At 35.1% G+C, this 10,517-nt stretch overlaps 1 pseudogene; it reads left to right on the plus strand.

Annotated features, from left to right (window-relative positions):
* Nucleotides 1-8,747, plus strand: part of LOC107683427 (multiple epidermal growth factor-like domains protein 6) — a 33,651-nt pseudogene extending 24,904 nt beyond the window's left edge.
* Nucleotides 8,748-10,517: the final 1,770 nt, after the last annotated feature.

Below are 10,517 nucleotides of genomic sequence, written 5' to 3' on the forward strand. Positions count from 1 at the left end.
GGCTAAAATTCCTACAAGCCGTTGTGCAGGACTGATCAGCAGTTACAAGAAACGTTACTTGCAGTTATTGCTGCAAAAGGGGGTCAGACCAGATACTGAAAGCAAAGATTCACAAAATTTTGCCACTCACAAATATTTAACACCAGATAATTTTTCTCAATAAATAAATGACAAAGTATATAGTTTTGTCTCCTTTTTTTGATTGGATTCTCTTTGTCTACTTTCAGGATTTGTGTGAAAATCTAATTATGTTTTGGGTCATATTTTTGCAGAAATATAGAAAATTCTAATAATAAATAAAATAAACAAACTTTCAAGCAGCACTGTATATATATATATATATATATATATACACACACACACACACACACACACACACAAAGAAAAATAATGTAATAATTAAAATAAACATACATTCAAAAAATGTTGGAAAAAATAACTATCTATTATATTTCTAATAGGTCCTGTGAAAATATTGGCAGGGCAAGTAAAAATCTAAACCACTGATTTGACTCGGCCAGTAGAAAAATCCTTATTGCTGAGCCCTGAATACACTAACGTCTCATGTATTGCTGTATAATCGTCTTTCAGTGTTTGTGTGAGATGGATTTGTGCTGTGTAATGGACTCATACCCAAATCACACTCATATGGCCTGGTTTCTGTCAGGTACTCCAGACAGATGTGAAAGTGTATGAACGTAAGCATGTTTGAATGACGTTAAATTAAATGTCTAGCCTCCCCTTCATGTCATCTCATATCATATCATATCTCCTTGCTGTCTGAGGCCTGATGTCTTTTCAGGAATGTGTCTAGACAACTTGACATTTTAGGGAAAACCCACACACGTTTTTTAAAGTCATCTCTGCATGTATTGTGTAATTTTCTAATGTTTTCTCTCTCTCAGTGTGTCCTCAGGGCAGGTTTGGCTTAAACTGTTCTCAAATGTGCACATGTTCTGGAGATCAGTACAGCTGTCACCACGTCACTGGGAAATGCACCTGTCTACCTGGTTACTATGGCAACCACTGTCACCTAAGTAAGACATATTCTGCAGATATCAGTCTGATATAGACTGATATCTGCAGGTTGATATCTGTAAATTGATATCTAGGTTGTTTTCACAACTATGCAACCAACCTAATAAAGTTGTTTTCGTAGTTGTTCAATCAGACCAACAGCTCATCTACAATTGAGCTAATAGAAAATGGTTTTATATATTAATCATATCAAAAGTTTGAGGTCAGGAAGATTTTTTTTTTGTAATAAATAAATAGTTTTATTCAGGTTGGACACATTCAATGAGTCAAAAATGAAAGTAAAAACATTTATAATGTTATAAAAGTTTTCAAGTAAATGCTGTTCTTTTTAACTTTATATTCATCAAAGAATCCTGAAAAAATAATCACTGTTAACACAAAAATATTAAGCAGCACAACTGTTTTCAACATTGATAATAATAAGAAATGTTTCTTGATCAGCAAATCAGCATATTAGAATGATTTCTGAAGGATCATGTGGCACTGAAGACTGGAGTAATGATGCTGAAAACTCGGCTGTGCATCACAGGAATAAATTACATTTTAAAATATATTCAGATAGAAAACAGCTATTTTATATTGTAATAATATTTCACAGTATTTTTTATGTTTTTACTGTATTTTTAACAATTGACTTCTTTCAAAACATAAATATTACCGACACCAAACTTTTGAATGGTAATGTATCTATATGTTGTTATGTAGTTATACTGTAAAATAAATTGTAAAAACCTGATATAATTCAGCCATAAATTTTTCTCCCCATGAAAATAGCCACAGAAGCTGGCATGGCGTTAAACACAAACAAACAGTGTAGTTATACTGTATATAATTACAGTTGACATACTTTTGCATTGTTTTATAAATGTGCTTAAATTTAAAAAATGATCACAGGATGTCGAGAGGGCACCTACGGCCCGTACTGTAAGAAGAGGTGTAGATGTGCTAATTGAGGCCGATGTGACTTCAGGACTGGCTCTTGCATCTGTCAGCCGGGATACTTGGGACCCAACTGCAGCACCAGTAAGATCCTGATAATCAATCAGTCGGCCAAGTGGGTGTGGCCATGGTTAATTGTCAGTCTATGTAAACAGGCATCAGACAGTCGTCTTTGTCCATAGTTACTGGTTACATGGTTGCTGCTTTTCAGTATCTCAGGAAAGTGTAAAGTTAAACGTAGCTTAGCTTTAAAAAAAAATGCATATTGAGACCGCTGTTGCATTCTGCATTTCTAGCTAATAACATTTGTTTTTTTCTGTCCTTTTATCTCAGGTTGTCCTACAGGTCGCTATGGGAGAGACTGCGCTCAGGTGTGTTTGTGTGGCGAGGGAGGACAGTGCCACCCAGAGACTGGGAGGTGTAACTGCGCCCCTGGTAGAACAGGACCTTCCTGCGAACAAGGTATATATCTCTCATTAGAGCGATATATTATTATTTACATATTGTTTTTGTATTTATTATTATTTGAATTACATTTATTAATTTTTAGCTTTTTTATTTCTATTTATTTTTATTTCAGTTTTAGTTATAGTAATTTTAGCTCTTATTTTATTTCAGTTAGTTGTCAAGGAAACATTTCTAATTTTTGTCTTAAGTTTTTTCATCTAATATTAATATTTAGATTTTTTTTATTTCACCTTAATTTCAATTAATGAAAAAATAATTTCAGTTTACAATATCAACATTGCGAATAGCTGTGCTATTCTACTTTTTTCCCTTTTACTTACTCTTATTTGCCTTTTTTCCCACTTATCTTGCCAACTTTTCCAACCTCAGCCATTCATTTCTTCTTTTTTTGTGCCTCCCTCTCAAATCTACAACATTCACATCTTCATCTTGTTAGGATGTGAATGCTGTAAGTGTTATGATGACTTCATAAGAAAATAATATCAAAATATGTTATGTCTCACAGTCCTGCACTTGAAGGGACTATTTGCCCTCCTTCTGATTCTCTCCCAGGGCTTATTTACAATATTTAGTTAACAAATTTCTCCAGTTCCCTGCATGAGGGAATTTGATAGCGGCACCTCTTTTCCTGAAGAACAGAAGCGAGAGATCAGATTCGTAATCTTTGTGTTTCATCATTCATCAGTGGGAATGGAACGGGACTTTCCAGGAGGGATTTTCTTAGCCTCCTCGAAAATGCCAGCTCGGAGCGACTCACAAACATGCCACTGGTTACGTTCCCTATGTTTAATGTTTACAGATGACTATAAGTAGCTGGTTCTCTATGTTCCGTGTCGGCGGATCTGCTGGCGAGGAAACAAATAAATAAGCAAGCGAATCAAAGCGATTGGCTTATTGTTTTCCCAATCTAAATTACCCAAAGAAACATGATTGCTGCGCTGCCAAATCAGACCCACTTTGCCATTGCACTAATGATCTAGAGCTTAAGTAAACTTGTGTGTGGCGTGTGTGTGTTTATGCACGTGTGTGTGGCTAGCTCTTTAAATGCATGTTGAGGGATGAGAGGGCCTGTGCTAATTGTAGTAATTGAAATTGTAGTTTATTTGAAAATAATGCCATCTGTGCTCTTGTTGTTACTGGAAGTTTCCATCTGGAGCAGGACATAGTTAATAGATAAAACAATGAGGTGTTCTGCTTGAGGGAAGAAGGCCTGCTGAATGTTTGTCCTGGTACAGTGTAACAATGAACACACATCCTGACATGAAAAACAGTACCATCTTAATGCTATTTGGATGGAGTTAATGGGAATTCATGCACTGATTTAGATGGGATTTGGGATCTCTGTTGTCTGGATGTGGAATATATGTGGTATAAATTAATTTGGGTGAGAATCATATCTGATGCTTCTGTATTTAACCCAGAAAGTTGGCAAAAAGGTATCAATCTGTAACAAAGGTGCACCAAGCAGAGATTAATTTAGCTTTATGATATCTGACAGGTCAAAATGAATGAGAAAAAAAGCGTTAAATTCACAAAATGCAAAAAAAGACAATAAAGAATGTTATGATTTCTAGTTCAATTTTGACCTTCATTCATCAAAGAATTCTGGAAAAAAATACAGTTTACAAATATTAAGCAGCACAACTGTTTTCAACACTGATAATGCTTCTGAAAATTCAGCTTTGCAATCACAAGAATAAATTACATTTTAAAATATATTAAAATAGAAAACAGTCATTTTATAATATTTTACAATATTACTGTTTTTACTGTATTTTTTATCAAATAAATGCAGCCTTGGCGTTTATTAATGTTTATGAATTTCTTTAATTTCTAATAAATCTTACCAACCCCAGACTTTGGTAGTGCATACCCATGAAACACAAATGTACCATCCACAAGTAAGATTGGTCCTGTTCAAATAGGGTTTTTCTGTACTCATGAACATGAATTGTTGCCGTATCTTTTTTGTACATTTTTTCGGCCATGTACTGTAGCTCAGGATAAAATAAATAAATTCACTAAGCTCACCAGGCCACAACTTCTTTTTTTTCTGTATGGAATAAGTATGGTTTCAGGCTAAAATGAGATATCCAGTGGAAATTAAGTGTTGACAGTATAATTTAGTGCTGGATGAGGATTAATCAGTGCTTGGTAAACCATCCTCATGTGGTCCAAATTGAAGACAGATCCATGCGCCTTGCTGAAACACAGAGTGTACAGATACAGCCAAGACAATCTGCATGAATTGCTACGTAATGGAGCAAAACAATACTTCTCATATTTATGCACAGATATTAAGCATTTTTGTTATGACAAATTATTGCTGTTAAATGTGAAATTGTCCTCTGTGCAGCATGTTCTAGGGGGCACTATGGAGCGCAGTGTCGGAGTTTTTGTATGTGTGCGAATGGAGGCGTGTGTGACCCTGTGAATGGGACATGTAGATGCGGGCTGGGCTGGACCGGGCAACACTGTGAAAAAGGTAAACAAGTACACAAATTTAACATTTTGTATCCATGCAGTTTTTCTAAAGAAGACAACCATAATGACTTGCATCCAAACACAACCAGAAATTAAATTAATGCTCAAATTTGCGTACTTTTAATTCGCTATGATTTTAATTTTGGCACAGTATGATTAATGTATCTGAATACTTTTGTATGCTTGTGATAATTTGTGTCCCAGGTCACTATGGTGTGAACTGTGAGCAGGAGTGTGCGTGTCAGACTAACGGTACATGTGATCGCTTTACGGGATGCTGCTCTTGTCTGTCTGGATACTACGGTCCTGCCTGCCAACACCGTGAGTGACAGACTTATCATCTTTACTGTAGAATATGTAATTTTTGCTGCAAAAAATATATATATGATATGATGAAAATGATGAAATGGTTCCATATCTCAGAATGCCCCGCTGGCTTTTTTGGTGAGCTCTGTGCTCAATCATGTGACTGTAAACCTGGGCACCTGTGTGATCACGTGACCGGACAGTGCTTGTGTCCTCCAGGTTACCAGGGTGACAAGTGTGAAAAACGTAAGTCATCTCGATTTTAAAACAACATCTACATCATCAGCATGAAATTATACTTTATATTTTAATTATAGAATTATAGCAGTAATGAATTACTTACTTTCTTAAGTGGAACACAAAGGTGATTTTTGTTTTGGTGACTTTTCTCAATATAATGAAAATGAAAACCACTACTTTATCACTATCATATTATAAAACTATATTCCAAGTTGTCTGAACCCATACAATATAGATGAAAAACAGACTGCAATTATGCCGTCATTGTGTGAAAATCTTGACATTCATTCTCTAGTTCATGTTCACGAAAACCTCTTTTGTGAACAAATCATTAATTCGACTCAAATCTTTTAAATGAATCAGTTGATCACAAGTTCACAAAAGCAGCCTGAATGATTCATTCATGAATTGGACTGATTCAGTTCTCTGTTTTGACTCGCTGACTCAGTGATTAACACTTCACTGGAAAGGACGATTATTACTGAGTAATGATTTAAATAAGGTCTGTCACGCAGAGCTACTGTGTAACTTTAGAAGATGTATGATTCTCATGGACTGCTTTGCTTTTGTGTCATTTCCTAAGCTTAAAGCTTCAGTTGAAAGCTTGAAATCTCACTGGACAGCAAAGAGAGTATGAATATGTCATTTTGATGGTTTCTCTGACTGTGTGTGCGTAACAGGTTGTGACGCTGGGCGTTTTGGATGTGATTGTGCAGAACTCTGTGAGTGTGATGGCATACCCTGTGATCCGACCACTGGACATTGTCTCTGTCCGCCCGGAAAGACAGGAAAATGCTGTGAGAAATTACACACACACCTTACAGATCTTATGCTAACTCTCACTAAACCTGCTTCGAACTTTCACACCTTCATCTTCTCTCTCTCAGATTGTGACAGTAGATTTTATGGTCCAGGCTGTTCTTTCCCATGTCAGTGTGCACACGGAGGCCAGTGTGACCAGCGCACGGGTCACTGCTCTTGTCCTCTCATCTGGCTGGGACCCACCTGTGAAGAAGGTGAGGGTTTGCATGTGTGTGGGTTTACAAATTTGTCCCCAGAAGTTAGCTAAATGTGATGAAAAATATAATAAACTCTAAAAATTATGGTTGTTGAATTGACATGTTAATTCAATAATTAGAGTGTAAATCATATTAATAATACACATACATATTATTGTATAAATTTAATACAATTAATCATGTCCCTTAGTCCACATGTAAATTCATAATTTCTCATAATGCAATTGATAGAAATACTGAAATTAAATAAAAAATATTTTTATTCTAAAATTGTCCCCAGAAGTTGGCTAAATCTGAAAACATCCTCCAATATAAAAATGAGGGCTGATAATTTCACGTTAATTTAATGAGTGAATGAATAAGGTGTGTGTATATAAATAATATTAATATTTTACTACTAATAATAATATAAATTAATGCAATTAATCATGCCTCTTAGTCAATATGTAAATTGATAATTTCACATCATGTATTCGAATAAAATTAAAAGAATGTAAATTATATATATATATCTTTTTTTTACAAAATTGTCCCCAGAAGTTAGCTAAATCTGATAAAACATCCTCTAATATAAAAATAAGTGCTGCTGATTTAACATGTTAAACAAACAAACAAACAAGTGATATATAAATAATAATAATAATACATGCATACATACATATTCTTTAAATACATATGTATTTCAAATATTTCAATAAAGTACATAATATTTTTTAGACTAAAATGTAAAACAATTTGGGTTACGGTTGGGCTTAATCTGTAGTGCTAATATATAATAATTGGCTGTAAATAAATCTCTTTTTATTCCTGTCAGTCACGACACAAATCAGAGCATTTCAGCTCAAAGCATTAGTGAGAGTGTGTGTGACAGCATGCGTGTGAGGCTCTGTGTGTGTGTGTGTGTCTGTGTGTGTGTGTGTGATGGACCCCTGAGCTGTTAAGGGCCTCCTGTCTGTCTGTGTAACGGCGCCTCTCTCTGACAGTGATTTGAAGTGAATCACAGCAGGACACTTCACAATGTGTGTGTGAGCTTTGTGAAGGAACATATGACAGTGAGTGCGAGTGTGTCACAATGGGTTTTACTGTACATAGTCCATCCACACAATCTCTAAACCTGTACATCCCCTAAAAAGACAAATAGTTCTTTCACATTTCACATCTTGTTTTTGAGAGTGTTAGGGTATGTTCTCATCTTCACTTCCTCTTATAACGTTATAACTTTATTATTATTTTATATTCTAAAATAATATTTTCATCGAGGAATTTAGTTGAACTGCACATTTTGTGATCGATCACATCCCCATTTTAGCATACTGGAGGTGGAAATATTAGTGAAAAATACAGATATAAATTAATATGGAATGAAAAAAAAAAATTGTTTAAATACAGAAATAATTACTTTAATAAGAAATAATTTATTATTATTATTAATGAATACATTAGCAAATTAATAAATCTGATTAATTTTTCTAGAAATTAAAATAGTTTCTTCATTGAATTATTTATTTTTATGTACAGTATCCACATTTATTATTCACATTTCCTCCTTTATTTTATACAGTATTCATATTTATTTATTTGTCCTTCACATATCCTCATTTATTTTTCACATTTATATTTAGTCATTTATTTAATTAATGTATTATACATATTCATTAATTAATTTATCACTCACATTTCCAATTTCAATTATGATGTAAGAAACTGGGGACTTAAAGAGTGCGTAAATCTTAAAATGGAGTACATAGAAGAATGTTTTTGAATATATGTGCTGTATATATTATTGCTTTTTATTATTATAAACAATAATTGTATTAAACGAAAATAATCATGGCTGAAAGTATTGCAGGGACTCTTCTGCATTCAGTGCTTTTAGCCGTGACTATATTCACAATATGGAAAATCCTCTTGTAAGTTATTACTTAAAAAAAAAAAAAACAGTGATGCAAAACAAATCAAAGCCAGTCAATATGTGTTACAATAATCTCTCTTTCTCTGTCTCTCTCAGGTGTTTCTGTAAATTATGTGTCTTCCAAATTACAGAAGAGGCGACGGCGTGTTTCTCACTCCTAGTCCTGATACAGAGACTCAAACACACACACACACACACACACACACACTCCTTACATCCCAGCAGAAGGCAAGTGGCAAGAGTGTGTGAGGATGTATGTGACTTGTTATTATGGGTTTTTCCCACAGACGAGCAAGCCACAGGAGAATTAGTATGAGGAAGCAATGCCGAAAAACACAGACACACACAAACATCCCCTCTGTGGATGCACACAAGACCACTGACAAGCTGTCAATGAGTGTGTGAGTATATGTATTTGGTGAAGGGACACACTGTGGCTATGAACGAGTGTTTTAATGTGAATATCATACATAACATGGTGGACTAGTTTGATGTGACTTAAAGGAGACATATTATGCCCCTTTTTACAATATGTAATACAAGTCTCTGGTGTTCCTAGAATGTGTCTGTGACATTTCAGCTCAAAATACTCCACAGATCATTTATTATATCATTTTGAAAATGTCTATTTTGAGTGGAAGCAGAAACACGGTGTTTTTCGGGCCTGTCTCTTTAAATGCAAATGAGCTGTTGCTCCCCGCCCCCTTTTCCAGAATAGAGCTGCGCCTTTACAGCTTGTACCTGCTAAAAAACATCTGTTTTGGTTCTGATTATCATGTTTATCTCGCTGAAATCATGCGTTTTAAAAACACATGAGTTACAAAAACAGTCGGTTATGTCTGTGAAATTAAACAGCTGTGTGGCAGCAGCAATATACAGTAAATAAATCAATAAATCCACTGCTCTCTTGTCTCCTCTGAGGCTGGGACTGTAAACAGTGTTCTGTGCTCATCTGTGCAGCCAATGACAGAGCAGTTAGCATGCTTTGCTCAAACTTTCACCATGGCATTAGAACGAGTACACCTTTGTCGCTTGCGAAAACACAATAACGGTGCCGTGGTTGGAAACTTACAGATTAAGGGGCGGTAATATTATAATGAGATCCATTTGCCACGTCACCAAGGGAGCGAAATCAGATGCGCTCGTTTTCTCAGACGCTTGCAGAAAAAGACTTACCAAAACAAAAGTTACTGGGTTAAACTTTTTCACGTTTCCTTGGTTGGTAGATGCACCGGGGACCTCATTATAGCACTAGTATGGGTCACCATACTTGGCCACATGTCACTTCACTTCACTTTAGAAAAATCTGACGCGCTTGTTTTCTCAGATACTTGCTGAAAAAGGCTTACCAAAACAAAGTTACTGGGTTAATCTTTTTCACGTTTCCTTGGTTGGTAGATGCACTGGGGACCTGATTATAGCACTTAAAACCTGGAAAAGTCAGATTTTCATGATATGTCACCTTTAAAAACGCTTGTTTTGGGAGCTCTGTGTGTGCATAAACTTGCTGTTTCTTATAAGTCCCACATCAGACAGTCAAACCAAACCATCCGATCAGCCAAACGCCCACCGAGCCACAAAGCCAGACCGAACTTCTCTATTATGGGATCAGAGTGAAGCCTCAACCGCTCATTTCTATAGTACATACCACAAATACACCACTAAAGTGGCACATCAGAATACAGCAACACTCAGTGGGGTTTCTGCCTTCCATACATGCCATACACAATCTAAAACTTACCTTGTAAACGTACACCAACACTAAATTTAACGTTTTTGTTTTTTTTATGACAATGTCTATAAAGTCCTCTTTTATGGTACTTTTTTTTTTTTAAGTATTATAGTATTATAATACTATTATAATTATAGTATTATAATTTTTTTAAGTATTATAAAGCAAAACTATTGATTGTTGTAGATAAAGCATTGCATAATGTGGCCCCACCTTATTTAGTGGATCTCCTTCATATACATTATGTGAAACCAGTCATAAGTGTAAATTTTTCGAAATTTGATAGTTATGAAAGCTGAATAAATAAGTTTTCCATCGATGTATGGTTTGTTAGGATAGGACAATATTTGGCCGAGATACAACTATTTGAAAATCTGGA

This window comes from Sinocyclocheilus anshuiensis, unplaced genomic scaffold (genome assembly GCF_001515605.1).
Source record: "Sinocyclocheilus anshuiensis isolate Anshui unplaced genomic scaffold, SAMN03320099.WGS_v1.1 scaffold1170, whole genome shotgun sequence".
In the NCBI taxonomy this organism is placed as follows: Eukaryota; Metazoa; Chordata; class Actinopteri; order Cypriniformes; family Cyprinidae; genus Sinocyclocheilus; species Sinocyclocheilus anshuiensis.